The 25,582-nt window shown below is 42.4% G+C and overlaps 2 long non-coding RNA genes across 3 annotated transcripts in view; one reads left to right on the top strand and one right to left on the bottom strand.

Moving 5' to 3' along the window:
* Positions 1–21,447, top strand: part of LOC139249036 (uncharacterized) — a 42,705-nt gene extending 21,258 nt beyond the window's left edge. Inside the window, exons 2-4 of the long non-coding RNA XR_011591118.1 lie at positions 10,777–10,896; positions 15,855–15,949; positions 21,306–21,447. This is a non-coding gene — a long non-coding RNA (uncharacterized lncRNA). The remainder of the gene's footprint in view (positions 1–10,776; positions 10,897–15,854; positions 15,950–21,305) is intronic.
* Positions 3,642–25,582, bottom strand: part of LOC139249047 (uncharacterized) — a 125,606-nt gene continuing 103,665 nt past the window's right edge. For both annotated transcript variants that reach the window (XR_011591119.1, XR_011591120.1), the window contains 2 exons: positions 8,634–8,772; positions 3,642–4,517 (listed from right to left, as the gene is read on the bottom strand). This is a non-coding gene — a long non-coding RNA (uncharacterized lncRNA). The remainder of the gene's footprint in view (positions 4,518–8,633; positions 8,773–25,582) is intronic.

The following is a 25,582-nucleotide window of genomic DNA, read 5'->3' as shown; positions in this document are numbered from 1 at the left end:
TTTTTATCACCAGGCATTGCAGTTCTTGAAAACTTTCATGTGATTCCAGCTTTGTCCACTGGCCTTAAGCTCATTGCTGTGAGTATCTATCCCATGTAACTGACTCCCTAAGGCCTATTTTAATTCAGCCCACACAGTGAAAAAGAAACATGTACTGTCCTGTTCCCGCTCGGATTCTGATTACCACCATATGCCCAGTACCTTCTGCTAGGTGGTTCAGGTGCCTATCTGATTCATGCACAGCTCTTGTTAATGCAGGCAAATCAGAGTCTTATGACCTACATAGGACCTCGGTGCAATTTTGAGGGACAACTGGGTGGCATGCCGAGTTGTGCCATGCCGAGTTGTAGCAAATGGTGTAGCAGAAAAGGTCCTAAAATGTAAGAACAGAATTATTTCTGTAGGGCCAGGAGCAGCAGACAGTGCGCCTCCGGACACCAGAAGAATAGTATGAGCAACTGCCATGCCAGGCTCCCTCCCACTTGTGATTGGTTCCTCACCTCTGGACCGACCTGCCTGATGGCCAGCTTGACTTCTGGGCCGCTTGATATTGAACAGGCCTGGGGCTGGTGCAATATACTGAGGTGTGCGCCTGTGGCATCCTGCTTGCCAACAGCATGCGAATGAGACCTAGTCCACTAAATGGTTCAGGCGTCCCTGGTCTGCTGCTCCTGGCTCTACAAAAATAATTCTGTTCTTATCTTTTCTGCTACACCATCTGGTACAACTAGGCAGATCATGCATGGCGCATGCTTCACCCACTTGGCAATATATGGTGAGCATAAATCTCCTTGTATGTTGAACTTGTACGTATTCATATTCAGCTTGATATTGTACTCTCATACTCGTTATAGGGAATTTTCCACATTTTGGTTATATTTCTGTTCATTTTCTTCCCAAATCAGGATAATAGTCCTGAATATTCCATAGATGTTGCCCAATCTTTGGGGGGAGATCAGGGGAACGTTCGGAAAAATGGTGTAGCTGCTATTTCTCCAGTAGTTCTGCCTATCGAAGTTATGGCAGGTGATTGGGACAATCCCCATGGAAATTCAGGGTTACCATCTTTAATAACTTCCACTTCTTCAGTGTTAGCTTGAATCTGTGGCATTATGTGATGGAATATTTCTGAAGGTGAGGTGATTTCAAAGGGCACTCCGGTAAACAAGTATCTGCCAAAAGGACTATGAAAAGGTACACAATTCATCCAATTGTATTGACCAGTTGCTTCAAGTACGCTAAAGGTTTTGCCATTTGATAATTGTGACATTTCTTCCACCATGATTTACATTGAAAAATATTCTCTTTTTATGGCTTTATTTATATCTGTAGGGTCAAGGTATATTCTTGCTCATTCATTGCTTATCTTAACTACTGTCACTATTATTATTGACTCACTATCTTGGCACTTTGATTTTCTTGTACCAAGATTCTCCATTCTATTGAGCTCATCACAAACTTTATAATGAAGTATGACTGGCACTTTCCTTAATGGATGTATGGCTATTTAAGCATCTGGCTTTAGTATATGCTCTGCTTTCCTGCTATGCATCCTAAGCTTTTTAAAAAAAGGATCAATCACATTAAAGGGGTAATCTACAGACCACCTAATAATGGAAGGGAAGTGGAGGAAGAATTATGTAGGCAAATTTATGAAATGAGTAAAAGACATAGCATAATAATCATGGGAAATTTCAACTACCCCCAAATAAACAGGCAAGAAGAGTAAGGAAAAGGGCAAAGGAAATTGAGTTTTTACAGTGTGTTCAGGACTGCTTTCTAACCCAGTACATAAGAAGCACAACAAGAGATAAATCATGACTGGATCTAGTAATGGGAAATGATTGATAGAGCAGAACAGAAAATAGATGAAAGGGTAGGGGAACACCTAGGCAATAGCGATCAAAACATAAGGTTCAGAATAATGATTGAGAAAGATATAAGTAAGACTAAGATCAAAGTAATAGATTAGAAAAAAGTACATTTTGAGTGGACAAGAATGGAACTAGGGAAGGTAAAGTGGAAAATAAATTGACAAAGAAAAGAACAGCATGGGAAATATTTAAAATGATTATAGAGTTCAGGAGAAATATATTCCACTAAAAAACAAGAACTAGCCAAAAATGAAACACCATGATGAATAAAGAGATAAGGGTAAAATTGATACTAAAGGGCATACACTGAGTACAGAGACAAGGGGCTAGATTTTCGGCTAATTTGCGCACCGCTTAGCGCCTGGGCGGGATGCAAAAATGATTTTTTTTTTTGGTATGAAATGAGGCGCACAAGATTTTGCGCCCTGGCAGAATTTTCAGCAATGGCTTTGTGGCGACGCTAAAACTTAGCACCTGCCCACAGTTTTCACCGTTTAGATGATGTAAATCATCGTGCATCGCTGTGCTAGCGCCCCGGGCGGAACTTTCGAGCCTATCGCCCAATTTAGCATCCACCCGGGAACCTACCAGCAAAAAGCAGTTAGACCAAGCACTAATGGCACCATTTTGAAAATGAAGGAGAAAGTTGGAGTTCTGAGTGATTAATGCATTGGGTGAAGAACGCTGCATTACTGCATATTTTTGATTGTGAAGTTTGTGAGTTTATAGTTTGTTTTAAAGGACATTTAAGGACATTTTAAAAGATGGAGGCCATACTATGTCAGCCATTAATCTTGGCTGCTATATTTATATGGCGTTGAGCTGGAAGAAGGCTTATTGATGAGCATTTTCAACATAATCAAAGAGGTCACAGACGTATGGGGAGGAAGCCTTACTCCCCATGAGTTTACAGGGAACATCACTCATACCTGCAGCTCTCTGAGGAACAGTGCGTTAGAAGGGTGCGCTTTCAAAAAGAGGTGGTCACAGAGATTTGCCAGCTCATACAGGCAGACCCACAGCCTACCAGTGACAACAGGACTGCACTGCCCGTAGAGGTGAAGGTCCTTTCAGACATCAGTGAGGATGTCTCAGACAGAAGCCGAGTATCACTTTAATGAGAGCCATGCAGCCACATGGGCATCATCGAACTGACAATTGGAGTGCGTAAGCAGCGCTTCCGATGCCTGGACCACTCTGGAGGCTGCCTGCAATACTCCTCTCAGCAGGTCTCTGAGTTCATTATGGTGTGCTGCCTGCTACACAACTTAGCCATCATGAGGGGACAGGATTTACCAATGGGAATTGCAGGACCACCTCAGGAGAGGGGGGAGGAGGAAGAGGAGGAGGAGCCAGATGAGGAAGAGGAGCCTGGTGAGGAACCCATACCACCACCACCCCCACCACAACCACAGGGACGCATTGTGGAAATTTCGGCGCTGCAAAAGCCTTACATCAATAGTTCATAATTGAACGCTTTGCTTGAAGAGTGAACGGCACGTTTGACCATTGCCTGGCCACGCTATCTCACCATGTTGACGATTTCCCCTTTTAATCTGCAAATGAGACACTGCACAGGAATGGTTAAGATGAACAAAAGAATTTATGAAACATTGTAAACTTTTATAACTTTGATAACTACATTTTGAAACTTTGAAACTTTAATAAAATAACATCAATTATCTGCATGCAGCAGTGTGATTATTTAACAACAACAACAACAATATAAACAACTGAATGCAGAACATAATGCAGCAACCCCTGCCCCACTACCTTTTACCATCAGCTCTTCCTCCCCTTACCTTATCCTCCTCCTTCGCCTGCTGCTCCTACCCAAAGTGGCACCAAGTTGGCATGCAGCAAAGTTGCCAGAGTGCTGCTGTGTTGGGTGGAGAGACATTGAAGACACCGTCTGGGGACACACTAGACCAGCTGGTATGGAAGGACCGACTTCTGACTGGTCGACTGACTGGTCATCGGCGTCGACAGTCACTGGTGGTGTGAGTCTGTGTGTGCAGAACGCAGTGGGGAACGCAGAGAGTGTGGCGGAAGGGTTTATGGACTGCATCATCTGCCTAAGCTGAAGCAGAGCTTGTGCCTGTGATGCACCATATTCGGCAAGGCTTCACGCCACACTCTCCGGGACTCCAGTGTCACTGCTGGGGGCCACCAGCCTCGTGTGGGCACTGATGGCCTCACAGGTTTCACGGCTCGCACCGACAATCTGTGACTCTACCTCCGTAATGGTCGCAGTGAGAATCTCGATGGCGGCGAGAATCCTACCCAAGAGACATCAAGGAGATGACAGGTGAGGTGGATGCTCTCCCTGGACAGTTCCACCATGTCCAGTTCCACGTCTGCCTGTCTGTCAGCAGACCGACTTTGCCGACTCACCCTCCAGAGAGATAGCATATGGGATTCGACCCCAGAACTGAGTTGCTGCACGCCATTAGTTCCAGGAGCCTCGGAGATGTCAAACCCCGAGAAAGTTACATCATCGTTCTCAGACGAGGTGAGTGCTGGTGGTAAACGAGGGGTAGATTGCAGCTGCCCCAGAGTTGGCTGATCTCTGAACTCATCCTGTTCTTCTTCCTCCGACTCTTCCACATGTTGGCCTGACACGGAGAGTTGATTTGAGGGTTGCTGTGGCCGTGGAAGTAGAAAGCAACAGACAAGTGGTTAGCAGCAGGGGAGGGGCAGGGTGACATGGGGAAGGTCGCATAGCACAGACTCATTTGAAGGACCACCATTATTCCATTATATCTAGTCTAAACACATTGCATCACACTGCCCCAACCCTAGTCCAGAGACACTACATGACATTGCCCCACCCTAGTCCACAGACACGGAATCGCATTGCCCCAACCCAGCCCAGGGAGTGTGAAGGACATACCCTCAGTATCCAAGCAGGGGTCAGCGCACCCAGTGGCAGTTGCCCGACCTGAGATGCCAATGAAGCCTGCCACTCCCTCCTCAAGGTCAGGGAGTGGCAGGGTCTGAGGTGGACTGCCACCTGTCCTCACCTGCTCACGGCGGTTATGGGACTTTTTTGCCTGCAAAGATGAAAATGGGAATGGTTACCAGAGGGTCCATCTGCTCTTGTGGCACACACAGATAGCCACCAAATCACTTATACAAACTGTCTGAATGTAATAGAGTCTCTATTTAATGGCCTTGGAAGTTGCACGTGGTTCATCAGGAGGACATTGAAGTGTGGAAACATCTTATGAGATCTCAGAAAGCAATCTTAATAATGTGTAAAGATCATTCATGCCAAACGAAGCCTACCTACGTGTCATGCATTTTAGGAGTGCTGAGAGACAGCAACAGCATGAGAGCAAATAGTGTGTCAGATTTATAATTGAAGTAATGAAGGGGTGCATCAATAAGAATTATACTCGCTCTAACGACCCTACAAAGATCATTGAACTTTTTTCGGCACTGTTTCCCATTCCTGGCCACTGTGTCTGAGGCAGAGACCTCCTCAGCGATTTCCCCCCATATTCGATTAAAAATAGCTGACAGGGGTCTAGATCCACCCCTCCGATATAATTCTTGCCATCTTCTCTCCACAGCCCCCATGAGAGCTTCGTTAGCCTCTTGGCTAAATCGCCTAGCACACTGTCCACAATCCTCCTCCTCCATGATCAAAATCCAATTTTAAAATGGCTGATTCAGCCCTGGGTGTACTGTGTATGCGTGCGGCGATGCCCTGCATTTGCGTTTGTAATCGGACAGCAGACCAGAAGCACGGGAAGAAAAAAAAAGAAAAAAAAATTGCGCATGCGCAGAACGGACGTTTATTTTAGCACCGGAACTTTCAGCTCCGGCGCACAAATTGTTTTGTGCAATACCGGAGTTAGCGCGAATGCTCCTCGTGAACTTTCGTTAATCAAAAGTTGCGCACTCTGGCGCTAACGCTAACCCGGCACTAAATTTTTGATTTTGCCGCGATTGGTGCCCGGAAATGGGTAAAATCGCAAAAAGCCAAAAATTCAGCTCAACAAAGGAAAAGATGGCAAAAGGGAATACAAAGAGGTTAGGAAAGAAGTAAAGAAAATAGGGAAGCAAAAAGGAACTACAACATTAAATTATTGAGGAATATAGAAAAAAATAATAAAATATTCTACAAACACATAAATAACAAAAAACAAATCCAGATAGGGACAGGGCCATTAAAGGATGCACAAGATAAATTCACAGGTAATGACAGTGAAATGGCAGAAATATGTATTAGTTACTTTGCCTCAGTATTTTCCAGGGAAATGAACAAGATGGACATGACATTAGAAGAAGAGATCAAAAAAGACATAAAGGTATTTAAGATAGAAAGAGGGGAGATAATTGATAAACTAATCAAACATAGAGATGATAACACCCTGGTCCAGATGCATTGCATCCACGCATATTAAAAGAAGTTAGGGAAGAGATAGCAGAGGCACTATTATAACATATATAACAATTCATTAGAAAAGGGAATAAAGCCAGAGGACCGGTGGACAGCTAATCTTATTCCTATAATTAAAAAGGGAAATAGAACAAGTCCAAGAAAATATAGACCAGTTAGCTTAATGTCAGCGATAGGAAGGATAATGGGATCTTTACTCAAAGATGTAATAGAAAAACATCTAGAAACCAAAAATATAACAGTAATCAGCACAGATTTCAAAAGGGAAGTTCATGCTTGACAAACCTTATTGAATTCTTTGAAGAAGTGACAGAAAGAGTAGACAAGGGTAATGTATTAGATGCAATATATTTGGATTTTCCAAAGGCCTTCAATAAGATACAGCATAGCAGACTCACGACTAAGGTCAGAGCATGGGGAGTCAGGGGATAAGTAGCAGAATGGATAGCAAGCTGGCTACAAAACAGAAAACAGAGAGTAGGGGTTAAAGATAGTTACTCAGACTGGCAAAAGGCGGAAGTGGTGTTCCACAGGGATCAGTGCTGGGACCACTGTTATTTACAGTTATAATTTGCATTTAGGAATTTCAAAATTTGTGGATGACACCAAATTAGGAGGTATAGTTAATATAAAGGAAGAATGTGACAAAATACAGGAAGGCATTAATAAGTTTGCAGAATCGACATGTAATTGCCAAATTAATTTCAATATCGATAACTATGCGGTGGTGCATTTTGGTAGGAAGAATAAGAAGGCTACATACTGCTTAGATAATAATAGTCTGGATGGGGTAGTGGAGCAAAGGGGTCCAGCGATACAGATACACAAGTCACTAAAAGTAGTGGCACAGATTAGAAAGGCCATTTAAAAAGCACTGGGGTTCATTTCAAGAGAAATAGAAGTGAAAAGCAGAGAAGCTATGTCAAACATGTATAGAACCTTGATTAGACCACACTTGGAGTACTGTGCATAGTTCTGGTCTCTATTTTATGAAAAGGATATAGAGACATTAGAGAAGGTGGCAAAAAAGATTCACAAGGATAATACCAGAACTTAGAGGTTATACTTATCATGAAAGGCTGAACAGGCTGGGGCTCTGTTTTCTCGAAAAGAGGAGGCTGAGTGGTGGTAGAGGTCATTAAGATAATGAAAGGGTTTGATAGGTTGGGTGTATAGAAAATGCATCCACTTGTGGGGGAGTCCAAAACTAGAGGTTATAAATATAAGATAGTTACTACTAAAGCAAATAGTGAATTCAGGAGAATCTTCTTCACCCCAAAGAGTAGTGAAACGTGGAAGGTACTACCACAAGGAGTAGTTGAGGCAAACACCATAGATGCAGTTCAGGGGAAGCTAGATAAGCACACCAGGAGAATGCAACAGAGAGATATACTGATAGTATTAGATGAAGAGTGGTGGGAGGAGGTTCACGTAGCGAATAAACGCTGCCATAGACCAGTTAGGCCGAATGGCCTGTTTCTGTGCTGTACGCTTGATATAACTCGATGTAAATACATCAGCATACTTCTCGGTCACTTTTAAGTATTTATTATTAGTAATTTTATCAATAGTTTTGATAAATCATAACTAATCACTAATTTTCAGAGAGACTGTACTCAAATGTTTAAAATTTGAATTTTGAGATGTTGATATTTGTCTTTATATTCATTCACCCTTTTACATTTTCCTATCAAATTAATGTTTTAGACACAGTACATCACCAACTTTGTATTAGATTTGTTCAATATTGTTCTTAGCTTCTTTAAACTGCCTGTGATATGACACTGCATTGAGTGCCTGTGTCTAATGTAAAATTCTTGAGGGCGACTGTCCATTCAGTGGAACCACATGGATGAATTGCAACCATAAAATATCATTCTCATTCTCAGACTGCTCTTTAACTCTATGAATTTTCATTTTAATTATTTGATCATCTGATGAGAATGGTTCTGGTTAGGCTTTGCAGTCCTACTAGTGGGGTGCAGTTAGTCATCTCAGGCCCACTCAGTAGGCTGTGTGTTCAAACCCACCTCCAGGACTTGAGTACAGAATTTAGGCTGACACTTCATTTAAGTAGTAAGAGTGCAGTCATTGTGATGAGATGTTTATCTGAGGTACTGTCGGTTTGTTCAGGTAGAAATTACAGATCCTATTGGAGAACTCTCCCTATTAGGTTAGACAGGTGATTGAAGCAAAGGGGTACAAAGGGATAAGGTTGGTATGTTGCATTTGTTCGACTGCTCATGTGGAAGATAACTGGTTGGGCCAAATAGTCCGTTTGTGTGTTGTAATTTCGGTGTCATTCTACTTTAATATGTTTTTCCCCTCAAGTAAATTACAACAATACTTACAATTCATGATCTGTGGTTGACCAGTTTGATCTGATGTTTTTCCATCGTATGAAGTGGCAGCTCTGCTGCACTCGCATTATCTACAGCACTGCAAATATTCGATAAATGTTGTTGCTGTATTTATTTAGCTTCTGTTGGTCTGTAGATCGAGACATTTTTCTTTTAGTAATCTGGTTCTGGCGTGATCTTAAGGTCTATCAACTATAACACTGATTGGTGGGCGGGCAGTCAGATGGGGGTCTTGGTGTGCATAAGTTGCACTGTGACAGTATGAGACAAGCTTGATGGACCTGCTGGGTTTTTTCTGACATTTGTTTTTGTACATCTGTTTGTTTGTAATACTTTCTTTAACAAGCCTGTCTACAAGACCAGCCTTTGTTTGCAAGTCTATTACAAATAGACAGTGGCTTCTCCTTGAACTTGAAACCATTATCAAACACGTCTTTTGTATATAAGGGGGTCATTGTAACCTAACCCACCTGGAAAATAAAATCGAGCGGAGTGCAAAGCAGGCGGCCAATCCCACCCTAGCAGTTTCCCCAGGACGGGTGAGGTTAAAATTACTCCCCAGTATTCTTCAGTGGTGTGAAATATTCCTCAACCTTATCCATTAACATCTTTAGTTTCCATTTATTCTCTCCATCATCACATGTAAACTTGCTATACACCTCTATCGCTTCCTCATCTATCACATTGTAATTAATTTGACTCCTACGCATTGCTATTGCAAACACTTCATATTCTGTTTCCATTTTCTCTATGCTTCTGTGGCATTTTTATTGTCTCCAATAGTCTGGGTGCTTAAATATTCAATTTCCATCCGCATTTTGACATCATGCAATGGTTTGTTGTCTATTTTAATAACACTCAGGATACTAGCTGCAAATTGCTCTGTGTTCCCTCTCCACACATTTACATTTCACATCCCATTTTCTGCACCTCTACCATCTTTCTCTGGCTTCCTGGCACTTCCTCTTGTGCTCCATTCCACAGCCTTAATCCTATGCTCCACTACACCTATGACTGAATGCAAGCCTCTCCACTATACTCCCGCCCACTTTTAAATGACCCTACTCCTCAGTCAACACTGGAGTGATCTCAGTTTTGACATTTTCAATTGACCGCCAGCCTCAACAGCATTTTAGGGTTGAGAGTTCCAGATTGCCACTACCCTTTGCGTGAAGAAGTGCTGTCTGACATCACCCCTGAATGTCCTAGCTCTAATTTTAAGGTTATGCCCCCTTGTTCTGGACTCCCCCACCAGAGGAAATAGTTTCTATCTACCTTATCAACTTCTTTAATCATCTTAAACACCCCTTAATCTTCTATTCTCAAAGGGAATGCATGTCTCGGCTCTGCAGCCTGTCCTCATAATTTAACCCTTTTAAGCCTTGACTAGGTCCCTCTCTGACACTTTTGAAAGCTAAGGAGCTGAAGTTTATATTGTACATAATAAAGGAAAAGCAAAATAATTCTGCCTATATAACATGTCAGTAAGTGCAACTTTTCAAGTGTAATTGTATTGTATCTTTTGATGGAACCAGTTACTGAGCTCAATAACATGGGAGGCCTAAATTACCATCAGTAGAAATACAATCATTAACCTAGCTTCAGATGTATGTTAATTTAGCTCCCTGAGACTTTTGGGCTCGAGAACTCTACTGCCAGTTTCTCCAATAATGTCAGTATTCACATTTTAACAAGAATTCATGTATTTTAAATCATCACAAATTCAGAATGATTAAAAGCATCCTAAAATTTATTGTAATTCTTTGGAACAGTTCCATTTAAGAAAAATGTAAATTGCTCTTGAAATGTCACAAGATACGTTCACACGGCTAATAATTAAAAATTAATTTTATTCCTTTTGACAGATGGAAACAATAGTTTAGGCGCCTTTCATTTCATTTGATAATTTTGATAAACATGATACCACAGGAAGGTATTGTATTGCATTATCTGCAAATCCAGGGACATCTTGACTAAACTTTACTTATGTACTGATATCCAGGAAATATCAACTCTTATTGAGTATTCTGTCAATTAATTATTCTATTCAAAATGTCAATCCAGGCAGCCAATTCAAATTGCAAACCTGTGTTTGCTTCCAATAAAGCATTATTTTCTCTTCAATTTTGTACAGCACATCACAATAGGAATTACATGCTTGGACTTGGAGCATTAGGACTGTTGGTGATATTGATTGCTGCAATTTTACATTATAAGAAACGACAGAAAAGTCAGAGAAAGGCAAGAATGCCAGGTATGTAAATGATTTTTAAAAATTTTAAACGAAATATGAATTTCAAACTGAAAAATGGCTGAACTGATGGATCAGAATTGTATTCAGATTTGCATGGCACAGATTAGGGCACCTATTATTTCCTTTCCCCTAATTGTCACAATACGTTTCTTTTATGGTGCACTACAAACAAAGATGTTGAATCTGCAGTGAGGGAAGTGCTGACAATGGTACTTTGTTATTGGAATACATTCTATACCTAGTGCCCAATGTTCAAGAGAAGTACTTGCATAATCTATAAATGATCAGTTTTTAACACCTAATGGGGACAGGATGGGGCTCACTACTTTGGATATCTCCATAGAGCATTTTATTGTATTCTCACTCAGCTCAAGCTGCTGTCCTCTGTGTATTCATGTAATGCCAAGTCATTAGCTGGGAATTACCTTGCAGCTGCTCTCGCTCCGCCACCATAACATTACATAAGAACATAAGAAATAGGAGCAGGAGTAGGCCCTTTGGCCCCTCAAACCTGCTCCGCCATTTAATAAGATCATGGCTGATCTGATCTTGGGCTCAGCTCCACTTTCCTGCCCGCTCCCCATAATCCTTCACTCCCTTATCGCTCAAAAATCTATTTCCACCTTAAATATATTCAATAACCCAGCCTCCACAGCTCTCTGGGACAGAGAATACCACATATTTACAACCCTCTGAGAGAAGAAATTCCTCCTCATCTCAGTTCTAAATGTACGACCCCTTATTCTGAAACTATGTCCCCTAGTTCTAGATTCCAGCATGAGGGGAAACATCCTCTGTGCATCTACCTTGTTGAGCCCCCTCAGTATCTTATATGTTTCAATAAGATCACCTCTCATTCTTCTAAACTCCAGTGAGTTTAGGGCCAACCTGCTCAACCTTTCTTCATAAGTCAACCCCTTCATCTCAGGAATGAACTCGTGAACCTTCTCTGAACTACCTCCAATGCAAGTATATCCCTCCTTAAATACGGAGACCAAAACTGCACGCAGTACTCGAGGTGTGGCCTCACCAATACCCTGTACAGTTGTAGCAGGACTTCCCTGCTTTTATACTCTATCCCCTTTGCAATAAAGGCCAACATTCCATTTGCCTTCCTGATTACTTGCTGTGCCTGCATACTAACGTTTTGTGTATCATGCACAAGGACCCCCAGGTCCCTCTGTATTTTGTAATTTCTCTCCATTTAAATAATAATTTGCTTTTTTATTTTTCCTGCCAAAGTGGATAACCTCACATTTTCCCACATTATACTCGATCAGCCAAATGTTTGCCCACTCACTTAACCTGTCTATGTCCCTTTGCAGATTTTTTGTGTCCTCCTCACAACTTGCTTTCCCACTCATCTTTGCATCAGCAGCAAACTTGGCTACATTACACTCAGTCTCTTCATCCAAGTCATTAATATAGATTGTAAATAGTTGAGGCTGCAGCACCGATCCCTGTGGCACCCCATTAGTTACTGTTTGCCAACCGGAAAATGACCCATTTATCGCGATTCTCTGTTTTCTGTTAGTTAGCATGCTAATGTATTACCCCTAACCCTGTGAGCTTTTATCTTGTGCAGTAACCTTTTATGTGGCACCTTATCGAATGCCTTTTAGAAATCCAAATACACCTCATCCATTAGTTCCCCCTTATGCACCCTGCTCTTTACATCCTTAAAGAACTCCAGCAAATTTGTCAAACATGATTTCCCTTTCATAAATCCATGCTGACTCTGCTTGACTGTATTATGCTTTTCCAAATGTCCTGCTACTACTTCCTTAATAATGGACTCCAGTATTTTACCAATGACATATGTTAGGCTAACTGGTTTATAGTTTCCTGCTTTCTGTCTGCCTCCTTTTTTAAATAGGGGCGTTACATTTGTGGTTTTCCAATCTGCTGAGACCTCTCCAGAATCCAGGGAATTTTGGTAGATTACAACCAATGCATCCACTATCTCTGCAGCCACTTATTTTAAGACCCTAGGATGCAGGCCATCAGGTCCGGGGGACTTATCTACCTTTAGTTCCATTATTGTACTGAGTACTTTTTCTTTAGTGATAGTGATTGTTTTAATTTCCTCACGGCCTATAGCCCCTTGATTATCTATTATTGGGATGTTTTTAGTGTCTTCTACCGTTAAGACGGATACAAAATATTTGTTCAATGTCTCTGCCATTTCCCTGTTCCCCAATATTAATTCCCCAGTCTTATCCTCTAAGGGACCAATGTTTACTATAGCTCCTCTCTTTCTTTTTATATACCTGTAAAAGCTCTTACTATCTGTTTTTATATTTCTTGTTGGTTTACTCACATAATCTACCTCCCTTCTCTTTATATTTTTTTTGTAGTCATCCTTTGCTGGCTTTTAAAAATTTCCCAATCCTCTGGCCTCCCACTAATCTTGACAACTTTGTATACCATTGTTTTCAATTTGATACCATCCTTTACTTCCTCAGTTAACCACGGATGGTTCTTCCTTCTCTTAAAGTCTTACTTCCTCACTTGAATATATTTTTGTTGAAGTTATGAAATATCTCCTAAATGTCTGCCACTGCTTATCAACTGTCTTACACTTTAATCTATTTTCCCAGTTCACTTTAATCAACTCTGCCTTCATACCTTTGTAATCGCCTTGGCAGAAGTGCGGCAGAAACCTCACATGTGTAAGCAGGATTTCTGTCACACTTCTGGCAAAATAACGGGGTAAAGGTCTGAGGAAATACCCGCCCATTGTCAGTGAACTAGTACTTGCTTTAAATGCTGTGTCTACTCCCGCAAAATAATGCAAATGTTAACTTTTTGAAGTTTATTAACTATTATTAAAATTGGTTCCATTCCAGGACACAATACTTATGTAAATGGTTCCATGTTCTTCTGTTTTGTATGAACTTAATTCCAGTATTTACCTTCTTTACTGTGTGTTTTCGGGACTCATAAATTCACCCCCAAAGTCTCTATTTGATATAAATTTCCAATTTTTCTTTTTAATATTTTGCTGCTTCTCAGTGCCTCGAAGTCTGCTTCAGATAACGTAATATGGGTTCAAATCTTTCCCACAGTCTACTCAATAACTGGTGGTCAGATGTGCACTTACACCTGGACTGCATTTTCCGAGGGATCAGTGGGTACGATCGGTGACGGGTCGGGTGGGAAAGTGTATTTTTTCCACAGCCTGTCAGGGACCCGCTGTGAACCCGCCATCACACAACTTTCCCAAACGTTTAGTCTGTCGGCGCTGAGCAGACCCAACACACAGCGATGGGGGAGGCAATTAAAATCATTAGTGGCTTGTTTACAGCCAATTATCAATGTTTTTCCCCCAGCTTTTTTGATTTGACAGGTCATCCACCAGTTTCCCGCTGTGCCTAGACCTCGTCTGTGAAGCTGAGGTGGGAGGTCAATGGCCATTGAATCAGCTGATGAGTTGACAGCTTCAAATGTCAAACTAAATGTGGACTTGGTCCCTTTAAGGAAACCGGCAAATGACTCATCATCAAATGACGTCATCAGACCCTCTTCCTCTATTTGGCAGGCAAATGCGCTGGGCAGGCTTACATAAGAAATAGAAGCAGCAGTAGGCCATCAGGCCCCTCAAGCCTGCTCCGCCATTCAATAAGATCATGGCTGATTAACAAGCCCCATCAAGGTAAATTCATTTCAGAGGCCGGGATGGAGACAGCAGTGGGGTCGGTACCCACCATCGACATTGCCCGCCACAGACCCGTCGAGGTTCATAAAATCATGGCCCACATCCTGTGGTGTAACTATCTAGCAAGAGCCCCGGCTGAGGATTTACAGAGTCATGTTTGTGTTTGTAGTAACAAAGACCTAAATGTTAACATCAAGCACATCACTAATTTTATCTAGACATTTATGTCTGTTACTTTAATATAATGAATAAAAGTAACATTTATTCCACATCCATTTAATTCCTCATTGGTAAAGAACATCTTCAGTTATTATTTGATCCCATCCTATTTTTGAATAGTTTAAAAATAACTTGAGATAGCACAAAAATAAGTAACAATAATGCTATTTACATTGAACATCATCATAGGCAGTCCCTCGAAATCGAGGAAGACTTGCTTCCACTCTAAAAGTGAGCAGTCCAATACGAGAATTAAAGTCTCGGTCACAGGTGGGACAGACAGTCGTTGAAGGAAAGGATGGGTGGGACTGGTTTGCCGCACGCTCCTTCCGCTGCCTGCACTTGTTTTCTGCATGCTCTCGGCGACGAGACTCGAGATGCTCAGCGCCCTCCCAGATGCTCTTCCTCCAGTTAGGGTGATCTTTGGCCAGGGATTCCCAGGTGTCGGTGGGGATGTCTCATTTTATCAGGAAGGCTTTGAGGGTGTCCTTGAAATGTTTCCTCTGCCCACCTGGGGTTCGCTTGCTGTGTCGGAGTTCCGAGAAGAGCGCTTTCTTTGGGAGTCTTATGTCAGGCATGTGAACAATGTTGCCCACCCAACGGAGTTGGTCGAGTGTGGTCAGTACTTCGATGCTGGGGATGTTGGCCTGATCCGAGAACACTGACGTTGGTGCATCTGTCCTCCCAGGGGATTTGCAACATCTTGCAGAGACATTGTTGGTGGTATTCCACAGGAAGATAATTAACATAGGCTGGTGGAATACCATAGATTTTTATTTTTAGGCATTTCAGATTGCATTATAATTAGCAATTAACATATCATTTAATAATGTTTCACACATCTAATGGTTATCTTTCAGGTGTGTTCATTAGAGTCCATCTTCTCTATGATTTACAAAGAATCTGTGAATAGAAAACTTTGATCTTTGCAGATTATGATAGGCTAAATATATGACTTTTTAGAATCTCACAGTGGAACACTGAATAATTAGGGTCTTGCACCATTTAACTTGTTGACTATTTAGTATATTAATGCTGCATGAGAGTTGGACTATCCTGTTTTCCTTTGTCCCCTTTTAAGTGGCAGTTGATGTTGTGAGAGACGTGATACATGAAGAAAACCACGAGAATGAAGGAAATCAGGAAAACTCATCTTCAAGAGACTCATCTCAATGGGTACGTTATAGAACTGAGAGTCAATTCAATGACATTACCAATTTCCTAGGGTCCTGTAAGAATGCAAACCCATTGGTAAACCCATTAATCTTACAAGGTTGATTCATTAAAAAAGACGAAATGAATCCTTAACTCATTCACCTTAACTCCTTATCAAAATGTTATCGAAGATTTACGGTCCACGTCTAGGCGCTTATTAGATGTCCATATTTTGCTTTCTTGAACTATTTTATGTTAACCAAAATAAACTTGCATTTATACAGTGCATTTCACGACCACCGGACATCTCAAAGCTCTTTACAGCCAATGAAGTACTTCTGAAGTGTAATCACCAGTCAAAATTGTACTAATATTTGCACAACCAACCACACTTCAGAGGACCAGTGTAACAGAGTGAATGAGTTAATCTCTTCCTGCCAAAGTCATCAAAGAAATCAAACAATAAAATCACAAGTGAACATATCTTTAACTCTTCAGATAACCCATTCGTAGCATTTTGGTTTTAAACATTAAAACGTACACAAGATGTTGAATCATATGTTATTAACTGATAAATTAGTAAACTTAAAGTTGCAATGTTGAAGTATACCACCATTACTCAGCATCAGCGGGGGTCTACTTAGTGTAAACTAATGTTAAGCCCAATATCTAAAAATACCATGAAGTTGACGGGGTTAGTTTACAGTTAGGCACATGGTGCAGTTGACAAATTAAAAGATTTGAATAACAATTTTGTTGGATATGTTAAAACACTATATAGTTAGTTCAGCTTATTACTGATGAGCTCTGAACATTTTAGCAATGATTCTTGGATAATGGTTCTCGCCCTTCTGAGTCTCCCTTTGAGATGCTCATGTTAGTCTCCCAAGGCAGCATGGTGACTCTGCATGTGTAGTTGTGGGATCCATTCCCTCTTGGGCCGTTTATCTATTCTGGACAGTTCTACCTTGCATGTTGGTAGCTAAATTTGGCAAGAAGTAGTTCAAATTTGATTGCCGTTATTCTTAGGAAAACTTCACTTACACACAAATGATGCACTTAAACAATTGCGTAAATCTGAGTAGGCTTCTAAACGTTTCTTCAGATCTATCAAATATTATCTGGCCTGTAACTTCTCTTTCTTAGAGACTTGTTATCAGTTTGAAAGTGTCTGAAATTGTCTGCCTTAATCCCTCTTCTTTTTTTAAACACCCACTTTTATACATTTAATTTTCACAAAGTACACTGCTTCTCCCACCTTCTGCACCATTAGGCAATCTGAGTAATACAGTTTAGTGAAAGGATTCTCCTTTTAGTAATCAATCACCTTCAACAGACATTTATCGCGAACTTTTAATTCACCAATTTCAATTACAAAACAAAGATCAGACATACTAGTGGCTGATAACTCAATGTAATTCCTTGGCATTCAATAACAAGAAACTCAAACAATGGCAGATAAAAGTTGCATTTTTCTGAGTCATTCCCAGAACATACGTAATCTGTATGTTTGTCGCCTTGGCAAGCTAGGTCTACTGACTATGGGTGTGAAAAGTCATTGTGCTTACAATGCTGTCCTGATGTATCCATCATTTTTAACACTAACTTTCTCTTTGCCCAATGTTCAGCAGGATTGCTGAAAATTCTATCGGCCACTTTTACCACAGTCCATCATCATATGGAGCACATAGTTCTTCACACATAAAATGAGTCGGCAGGTCATACAAATGTATATTCTATGCGGACAATTGTGTTACCTCTGTGTTGCGTTACATTTTTGTAAGTTGAAAGATGCATTAATTATAATACTTTCTGCTATACCTTATAAGAGAATATGTGTTACAGAATAGAAGTGTAGTAATATAACATGTTTGATTCAACATGGCAAAAACATCCATAAATTGACTGACATGGTGGCATAGCACTTTGGTAAATTGCCCTGCTATTCCATGGAGTGGTAAGATGCAACACCTCTCCTATAATTCGCTACACAATTAGTTACTGAATTTTCCAAGATTGTTTATGAAAAGCAGCAAATTAAGCAAGAAAAAAATTGGAAGATGATTCCACCCCAGCCGTCACATCTGACTCCATTTCGAAATCCCATCTCATTTCAAAAAGTGCCACTTGATAGAGGCCTGAGATTATGGGGTGGATTTTGACCGTCAGCGTGTTTCTGGTGGGAACTTGCATTTGTGAGTTAATTTCCTGCCTGCCCTTGTCAGCCAGTGGCCACGGTGATTTTAATAGCCGAGCCTTATTACCATGCCGCTAGTCCACCACCCGCCCATTCTGGCAAGGTGCGGCTGCTGGCCTACAGAAAATAAGTTGGCTGCTGTTAGGTGAGGGTTCCAGGTAGGTCTGGTGGGAAGAAAAGGGAGGGGTCTGGGCTAGAGGAGGCCTAAGTGTTCCTTGTAGGGCCAGGAGGAGCAAAGACAAGTAGAAGAAACTTCCTTCAGAGCTTCTTCACGTCCCAATCCACTTTTGGGTGGCTTGAGCCTGACAGGAAAGCCACAGTGGGGGCCCGACGATGTCATCGGAACCCAATTTTTATATTTAAAGAAGGACTCCATCGGCTTCAGCTGGGTGCCTTTGCCACCTCCTCAGAAGTGCAGGTTAAAATTGGGATCAGTGTGAACTAGGTGGGCAAGTCACCCAGGGCATTTTAACTAGTTTATGATCCAGATTGGTATGATAATGGAACCCATTATTGGTTCCACAGACCAATCCAGAATTTTTTCGAGGTTTAAATGAAACAATGGATAGACAATGAATGATACACAAATGATATCGCATTGTACAGGGCAACTGTGGCAGCGAGTAATGGGCAGCAATAGCAAAGATTTAATAGGTGTACAACATTGGAGAGGATTTCCTCTGTTCCCTTTTGTAAGCTTAAAATGCACTACAAATAGTGCTTAGAGGCAGTATTTTTCCACGGTATTTAACAAAAAATTATTTGTGGGCATTGCTGGCAAGGCCAGCATTTATTGCCCATCCCAAATTGCCCTTGAGAAGGTTGTGGTGAGCCGCCTTCTTGAACCGCTGCAGTCCGTGTGGTGAAGGGAGTCCCACAGTGCTGACTTTGTTGTATTGGTTTTGGTACAACTGAGTGGCTTGCTAGGCCATTTACAGAGCGCAGTTACAGAGGCTGTGGGTCTGGAGTCACATATAAGCAGATTTTCTTCCCTAAAGGACATTAATGAACCAGATGGTTTTTTTTCAACAATTCAATGGTCACCATTACGGATACTAGGGGGCCGAAATTGCCCCTCTCCTTAAGGCATGTTACTGCCAAAAATTGGTAGCCACGCTGCGGAGAGGAATGGCCGCCGACTTTTCGTGGAATGGCCACTGATAGCCCAATTGCCCTTCTGAGGTTTCTCGGTGGTGCCCCGATCCCTCCCCACCGCTCCGCTGCTGCTGATCCGTGTTAAGTGCATCATCGCCATGTGCACTGCCGATCTAACCAGCCCCCCACCCCCCCACTCCCAATGGCGACATTTCCCTCTGAAAATCTTTGGCCCGCCAGGCAGTGCCAAAACCTATTTTTTCCCGGTGGTCCAGTGAGGCTGGGGCCTTCTGCAATGGTGGTGCAGCTTCTCTTAAAGGGGAGGAGGCACTGCCGCTGCTGCCATGTTTTTTTTGTCAGCCGACTGCCATGTCGACCCAACAATAATGCCCCTAGGTTCGGCCGGGTCACCAATGGGCAGCCTGGCACCCCCTCTTCGGTGCCCAGCCACTGGCCCAGCCAAAACCCTCCTTGGTGGCCCAGTGGACCGAAGTTTTAAAATCGTGAAGGCTCTCCCCTTTAAGTGAAGGGGAGAGCCGTGGTGATGTCATCATGGCAGTCACTCCGCACCGCCCCCAACTTCCACCCCTCAGATGTTGCCACTGCTGAGTATCTGCCCCTCTCGTGTAGTCACCGCCCCCATTAAGAGCGATTTCCAGATGCAAATTAAAAAAAACAACAAAGAGCGGAAATTCACTCAAGAGGCGACCTCAGCCACAGCTGCGGTAAAAACATTGAAACAATGTGCGTGCGCCCCATTTCAGGCGGGGGCAATTTCTACCCCAAGCTTTTTCATTCCATATTTATTTAATTAACTAAATTGAAATTCCCCAGCTGCCGTGGTGGAATTTGAACTCATGTCTCCAGATTATTAGTCCAAGTCTCTGGATTACTAGTTCAGTAACTATGCTATCATACCCCATGGCATAAGATGGTCGGCAAGGCTTTATTCATTATGATTCACAGAGCATATCTCACACTAATGTATTACAGTTGGCTGCTTCTATCATAGCTAATTGGGGTTTCAAAATAGAATTTTATATTTTTTCTAAGGGATTTCATTTTCTTCTCATTTCCCAACTCTCGGTGCCCTAAATCTAACCTCAGAAGAGCTGTATTTTGCACATTAGCTAGCCTTGTGATTTTTCTAAATCCGATAACCTAGTAACAACTAGTGTTGAGTTTTGTTTGGTTATATACTGTGAAAGGGCAACTACTAGGAACTGGTTTGAGATTACCCTAAACCTATCCAACAGGAAGGGAATACTTTCATCCTATCATTCTTCGACTTGAAACCATGTCCCAGGTAATGAGAGGGCACTGTCCACTCCACTCAATTCTTGATTTTTAACTTTGTTGATGCAAGGGGAACAATTCAATGTGTTATGCAAACTGGATTGCCATTTATCTTCATCATACCATGTTCTAAATTTCATGGAAAATTACAATACATTTTAGAAGAGTTGAGCTTTCAAAGGTTTGGAACACGGAATCACCTTGGGTGAAATTCCCTCCCATTGATTCGGAATGAAAAGATTTGCATTTCTATAGCGCCTTTCACGACCATCAGATGTCCCAAAGCGATTTACAGCCAATGAAGTACTTTTGGAGTGTAATCACTGTTGTAATGTGGGAAACGCAGCAGCTAATTTGCGCACAGCAAGCTCCCACAAACAGCAATGTGATATGCCCAGATAATCTGGTTTTTGTTATGTTGATTGAGGGATAAATATTGGCTAAGACACCAGCGATAACTCCCCTGCTCTTCTTCAAAATAGTGCCATGGGATCTTTTACGTCTCATCCAAAAGACAGCACCCTCTGACTGTGCAGAACTCCCTCAGCACTGCACCAGAGTGTCAGCCTAAATTTATGTGCTCAAGTCCCTGGAGTGGGACTTGAACCCACAACCTTCTGACTCAGAGGCAAGTGTGCTTCCCACTGAGCCACAGCTGACACTCCGGTTGAGGGTGAATTCCAAAATTTCTTGTTTCCTGAGCAATACATGGAAAAGATGATTGTGATTCGTCACATGATTATTATACAGAGCTCCTTTCAACTAACAAATTATTCTCTGGCTTTTCAGATGGCCTCATTGGTGTATGAATCTGTTGACTACTTTGCAATCAAAGGAGATGAAAATGAAGAAACCAGTTGCACAGTTTCGAACCGTTGATTTTTCCACGTCCTGTATTTATATGAAGGAAGTAAAGTATTTTCAAAGTAGACTTTAATTTCGAAAAGACTGAAAGTCAAAGTTCCGCTCTCACTGGAAGCTTTGCCGGTGCCATGTATTGTGTTGGGGGGAAAATCTGCCATGTGTTAACAGAAGCTGTTGTCAGGTGGTATTATGGTCTGCTGGAGCACCAATGTTAAACCCCATGGATCATAGCGACAAAAGAGTTGAACCTCCACTTTTCTGCTCTGTTATGGGGTGAGGCACCAAATGGTGCAGAACCACCTTCCCAGGAAGAGTTTGGTAATGGAATAGGTGCAGGCACTCAGCTGTGGAAGGCCTGTATACTGGGGATACTTGTGAGGAAGAAAGTGAAGTTGATGCAGTCAATGGAGGTTAACATACCCTCACAAAAAATCAGGTTCAATGATTTTGTAAAAAGAGTGCCTATTACCATTTGTTTTGCCTGTTATAGTTTGGGCTTGATTCAAACATGATCACAGAATTGAGCTGATGCAGTAATGTGGTGTTTGAGCAGTAATGGAAAGTTGGGGTGCCCCCACCTAAGTTTCTGTTCTCAGCTGTGTTTCTGCAGGGTGCCCCCCCCTCCCCTCCCCCTTCTCCCTCAGCAGAGGCTGAGAATCTCTCCATGAGGAGGAAAGAAAATCATTGAGAAACTTTCAACATTCTGTTCTTATACATGTCTTACCAACTGGCCAATAGCAGCATTACAAGTGACCTTGGCGCATATCACTTATCCTACTTTCTTGTATGTGCTATGTGGCTCATGAGAGTTTCCATCTTCAAGATGCATCTGAGGGCTGCAAACATAAGCACATTTGATACATGAATGACCTGGGCTTTCATTGCCAGATCTAACCCAACCATGTTAAACTCTGCTGTGTGTCACACTCCTTAGCCAAATGTTCCTATTTCTCCAGGATTACCCTGGAGACGGAAAGGACAATCCATGGCTCCTTTTCTCTACAATGAGTTGTCTTCTCGAAACCCTTCACCTGCCCCTTCCATCTCCATGTCCACTATCAAGCACAAAGATCTCTGGACCGTTCCACAGGAGCTTTGTAGCACACTGCTGAGCAGGTATCCAGATTTGTCATTGCCTGCTGCATGTTCTACAATTTTGCCATCGTGAAGGACCAGCCCTTACCCCCACCTGGGAAGCAACAAGTACAGGAGGAAGAGGAGGTGCAGAAGCAATGAGCACCAGAGCACTAATCTGCCCGAGTTCATCAAGGAGCACTTCAACTAAATCAGCCCTTTCCTTATCTGACAGTCCCACAATCTTCCATCAACCACCATCAGATTGCCTTCCTTCACTCCAAACTTATTGGTCTTGCCCTCACTTCAGTACAAAGACAAATACCAAAACCAAATCCAGATCAAAAAGCAAATTTATCAAACAAATCGTGTTAGCATTGACAAAAAAATTGCTAATCACCCTTGTGCAAGCCCTTACTGCCTGTCTTATGTGCATGTTTCCCTATTCTAGTGCTCCTATGAGGTGCTTCCCCAGTGGCTACAGCGTGGGCGGTTGAAGACTGCTGAGCTTCCATTGAGGACACTTCAGATGGCCTTGGAGGATCATGTCGAGCAGTTCCGAGTCTAGAGGACCCGGCTGCAGACTGCAGCATCTCGTCCCGGGCTGCAGTAGTCTGCATCGGCTGGCTGAGTGGCACCAGCAAGGGTACAGGCATCCTGAGAGAGGACAGCAAGTACCTCTCCCATGGAAACAAGGATACTGTTCTGGGCAATGCCTCAGTAATCCTAGGGCTTTGCTGGAGAATAAAGTGCAGGAGTGATGTGATGCACAGGGAAGTCCCTTTCAACAGTCGCCCCCAAGCCAAGATAGCTGCTTTCTGAGCTTCCATGGCAGCAGTGTGTTCTGCCATGATCTGTTCCACTGTGGTGTTGATGGATCAGATAACTCTGTCCATATTGGGTGGAATGAATCTCCATGGTCTTCACAAAACCTTGTGCCAGATTGGACCTGCACTCTTCCATGCATCGCGACATTGCGTACAAGCTCTCTTGCAGGCTGTCCAGTGCATCTAACATTTCCTAACTTATGTCCATGAGCCTTCTTCAATATCCTGGGTCCTTGAAGTCAACATCTGAGTCCTCAGTAGTAGAACTAGTATCTGACTACGCCCTCTGGCAAGCTGGCACCTCGCACCTTGCCCTAACTCCTGCACACTTGTGTGAGTAACCACATTCCAATCCCTCCTCTAACTTAGCCTCTAAAGTCCGTATGGTGTCAGTATCTGAGCTGGTGCTTGCAAGAATCTAATTGAGTGACGCTGCATCTTCAGGACCATTGCGTGCCTCTTCCTCCACTGGCTGAGGAGCATTGACATTCTCTGTAACTGCAATGAAAGAAAGGGACAAGTATTAGCTTATAGAATCATACAATCATAGAAATTTACGGCACAGAAGGAGGCCATTTGGCTCATCATGTATGCAGGTGTGCTGGTGTGTGGGAGAGGAGTGAGAGAAAAGTGGGTGTTGAAAGCATCTGCAGCTTAGCATGCAGAGTGTGTGGGGTGAGTGAGCAGCACAAAGAGACATAGAGGATTAGCTATAATGAAACCCAGCACGGCGTCTCCTCCACATCACCACTGGCTGAAGCCTCCCATCTGACTCTTCCCATCATAACCAGGACGCTCTCTTTGGCTGGGGGGTGGGGGGGAGAAAGAGGGTGTGCAGAAGGGCTCCTCTTCCTCTGTGGCAACCTGTTACCTTGTATTGTGTGCGACCTGTTCCTGCAAGGAAGAGGGAATTGCGTTGGTGATAAACTTGAGATGTGTTTGGAGAATGTGGCTGTCATAGTGGAATAGCTGACAGACTGTGTGTGAAATGTGAGTTGTGGGTAAGTAAGGGTTGTAATAGTGGCGAGTGTGTGAACATGAGGAGAAGCTGATTTAGTCAAGTGTTTTTAAACTAATAAGCGCTGGCTGCATAATCAGGGAGGAATTTCTTGAGACAGATATTGGGAAGAAGATAACTTCAAAGGACATCACCTTGCTGAAGAGTTTTCAGGCAGACGTAGTTCCTGACACTATTCAAAAATTCTGCTTGATGAACAGGGAAAATGTATTGCTGCAGTTATGCTTGCTGCAACATGAACATTTGCATTTTAATTTTTAAGATTTTTAAAAACAATCATTTTTATTTTCCCATAATTCCAAATTGGTAATGCAACAACACATAGGTGTAACCATGGGGTCGAGGGAAGGAAGATGAGAGGGATTTGTGTGTAGCTTATGCTTTCTTCCTGCTCCAAAGTGCCCCCCAGCTCTTTATAGGTGGTTGTGCCTCTGCAAAGACAGCATATCACTGGTTATATTCCTGTACATAACAAATAACCAAACAAGAATGTACGTATAGCCAAACTGAAGTGATTCAATCAGGGTGTGTCTGTGTGTCTCTGCCTGTACACATAAAAACATAAAAAATAGGAGCAGGAGTAAGCCATTTGACCCCTCGAGCTGCTCCGCCATTCAATAAGATCATGGTTGATCTGGCTGCACTGTTGGTGATAGTATCATCACTTGACATTTAAACAGATAGCAAGAAGAATGCAAAAATGTTAATTGTGATTTTTGTGTTTGTGTGTGCCTGTCTGTGTATGTGTGTTTCTGTGTGTGTGTGTCAGTGTGTATGTGTGTGTGTGTGTGTGCGCGCGCGTGTGCGTACGTGCGTGTGCGTTTCACTCTCTTTGTAGGTGTCATATTGAGAAGATTGGGCCTATACTCTCTGGGGTTTAGAAGAATGAGAGGTGATCGCATTGAAACATATAGGCCTGGAAATCCCGGCCTCCCCAGGTCCGTACTGAATGTGTACGGACCCGAGAAGGCATCGCAAAAGTCGGTTTTCAGCACGCAATGCGCATCCGCTGAAAACCAGCTTTTCCGATCTGTCAAGCTGGACTCCGCATCTCGGCAGGCAGGACATTCACATGGGCAAGATTACGGTATTTACCCATATATTGCCCAGCGGACGTCCTGAAAACTCTTGCGCCTGATAAAAGCAGGCGCATAGCCTACTCTTTCAGGCATAAGAGTTTTAAAACATAAAATAAAATTTAAAAAACGCATTTTATTGTTTAAAAACCCTGCTCACAACAATAAGTTTATTTTAAACCATAATTAAAAAAACTTTAAAAAATC

Source organism: Pristiophorus japonicus, chromosome 2, assembly GCF_044704955.1.
Source record: "Pristiophorus japonicus isolate sPriJap1 chromosome 2, sPriJap1.hap1, whole genome shotgun sequence".
Lineage (NCBI taxonomy): Eukaryota > Metazoa > Chordata > Chondrichthyes > Pristiophoridae > Pristiophorus > Pristiophorus japonicus.
Note: the sequence above shows the minus strand (reverse complement) of the source record. Positions and strands in the feature narration are given on the sequence as shown.